Source organism: Trichoplusia ni, unplaced genomic scaffold (assembly GCF_003590095.1).
Source record: "Trichoplusia ni isolate ovarian cell line Hi5 unplaced genomic scaffold, tn1 tig00000053, whole genome shotgun sequence".
Classification (NCBI taxonomy): Eukaryota; Metazoa; Arthropoda; class Insecta; order Lepidoptera; family Noctuidae; genus Trichoplusia; species Trichoplusia ni.
The window spans coordinates 1-2,697 of record NW_020799973.1 but is presented as its reverse complement, the minus strand read 5'-3'; the positions used below and the strand labels follow the sequence as shown (position 1 = coordinate 2,697).

The 2,697-nt window shown below is 38.9% G+C and overlaps 1 pseudogene; it reads left to right on the top strand.

Annotated features, from left to right (window-relative positions):
- Positions 1–222: 222 nt before the first annotated feature.
- LOC113506883 lies at positions 223–2,299 on the top strand (annotated as a pseudogene).
- The last annotated feature ends 398 nt before the right edge of the window (positions 2,300–2,697 follow it).

The window sequence follows — 2,697 nt, the reverse complement described above, 5'->3', positions numbered from 1 at the left end:
TAAATATTGACATTCATTATCGAAAGTGTTTCCAGAGTATTTGGTGTCATAAAATTAACAATGAGGTGAAAAGTCGTCCTAACGAATTCGGGACATTTGTTTTAATATTCATTATATAATGAGGCGCTCCGCGATCGGTCGCCGCCTTGCGCGCTTTCACTCGGTACGCTATAATTACGTACACGACACGATTGTGTTCAGTCGGTTATATTTACTCAACTGTTTCGACTGCTGAAAGATAAAGAAATAGCTAAAGTGGCGCGCTACACGACGCCCGTATCTTATCGCATCCACTCTATTGATCACTCGACACATATCGCGAACGGCTCGCCTTATACGGACGACCGTGCCACCTTTATTGTCCAATTTAACATATAGACGTGTACTGTTATAGGCGCGATGTTACCGGTGAAGTCATAATGTGCGTCGTTCAAAAATAGAAATACAGTGTTTACAGGAAAATAGTATCAATAACAAAGTGTTGCGGTTTGTAATTGAACGGAAATGGCAGCTAAATCGCCTACGATGAGTGTGAAGTCGCGGGAAATGATCGGAGTGGAACAGTTCAGTCAGCGGCGCGAAGTGTTCGGCAAGCACGACACGGTGTTCCTGCCGCCGGCGTCGCCCGTCAGCTACCGGGAGGCCGAGCCCATAGTCACGTCAAACCACGGTAAAACCACCGCCAACTTTAAACGTAACACACCCGGATACTCAAGCATGAGGGAGTCACGGAACGAAGAGCGACTCTTCGAGTTTCGGCCGAGGAAGTACTCTGATAATTTTACTTCAGAATTGAATCAAAGTGACGATGTGGAATACAGACATACGATGACTGAAAGAACGCGGCGCCTGTCAAAACTTCGCCGAGATTTTATGACGTCCAACATACACGAGCCAGGTAGTACCAGTCCTTTCAACCGCTCTGGGACCAGGGCCTCTATGCCGGCTAACAGTACCTCTCCTATTAAATATAAAATCGAGAGTCCTAATCTATACAAGTTCCCATTTGCTGAGCCTTATTCTACACCGACGCCGGTTCGAAGAGTTGTTTTGACCTCGGCTCGTCAGAGGTAGATGGCGGCAAGGAGAATGAAGATCCGGAAAGAGTTAAACATCAGAGTTTGTCTGCCGAGACCACTCCAAAAATTGATCAACAAAAGTTATTCGAGGAGTTGGTGAAGAGATACTCTCCTCAGCGCAAGCCGATCGACTGGCAGTTACCCCCGACCAAGCCGAGAGTTGTCGCGTCCGTCCCCAAGTCTAGTTCTAGTGTGGCCGATAGTATCGATAGTGGAGATAAAAAGTTAAATGAAGAGAAACATGACAAAGTTGGTGATGATGACGTGTTTAACAAGAAGGAAAACGGTGAAGTGCCCGCGGCTATCAGTGATAAATCTAGTGACGAATCCAAGAACAACACCGAAGGGGCTGTGCAGAACGGACCGGAGTCGCTAGGTGCTGAGACAACAAGCGATGGTAAATTAAAAACCTCACAATCTGAATTAGACGAGAAACAGGATCAAGTGCCGGAGCTGTCGAATATTCAAAGACAGATTAGCAGGGAGACCCCTAAAAAGCCACCTTTAGACAAAATTGTAGATTTAAGTATACCAGCACTAATACAGAAGATGAATGTGGAAGGCGACGACCTGGAGAGTAGCAACAAAAAGTCCAAGAAAGTCAAGAGAAAACGTAGCTTCTTAGACAAGTTGCTAGGTCGCAAGAAAGATAAATAGTAGCGATATAAGTTATAACATTGATGTGATATTGAATATACTGCAACATGGTGCAGACCAGCCAAAGATTAATAGAAGACGTCATTTCTGTAATCTTTTTGATATGTAGATATTTTTCTTTACATTGCAAAGGAATAAACCGATAGATTTATTTATATCTAAAATAATTAAGGCCAGTCTTCCTCAGTTTTTTTATCGTAATGCATTGGTTGGGTTATCACTAGCTGATAATACTAAGTGCCAAGTGACACGCCCTATCTGCCAAATTCAAAGTGTTTTATAACAAAATAATGTATTATGTGAATAGCTTGAAACTAATATGGAGACTATTAATCGAGGTGACTTGTATTATGCGACTAGCTATTATTATTATTGGCTGAATTAATTGCAATACTTCCTGTAAATTTTCCGTTAACGTGTCGTTCAGTTATCAATAGGTACAACTTAATGATGTCATTATCACATAAAACTATTAATAACTCGCTCTATATAAATGTTTTCATAATTCTAATATAAATAATGTACATAATTCCAGAATGAAGCTAGTGAGCCTTCGAACCAAATATTTTTTAATAAATTTTCTGTTTATAAAAATGTTTTTATTTTATTCGTGATAAAAATGTCCAGGTACTGTGTAAATAAAAACAATAGTATGTGTAACACAAATCTATATTTTGTCAACAAAATATGAATATAAGTTTAAATAGCAATAGTTGTATCACAGTGCTTTACTTATAGTAAATGGTATTATATACAAAAAACAAAAACAAATTATTTAAATAAATTAGGTTTGCATATATTTAACATATTACATAAACATATGATATTCAGGGAAACAAATAAATAATATTGCATAGGAACTCATGTCAAGTAACATACGATCAAAAATAATATAATTATTATTGAAAATGAGGATTGTGAGAAGAATATTAAAATTGCCAAAATGCAATATTTGGTCATT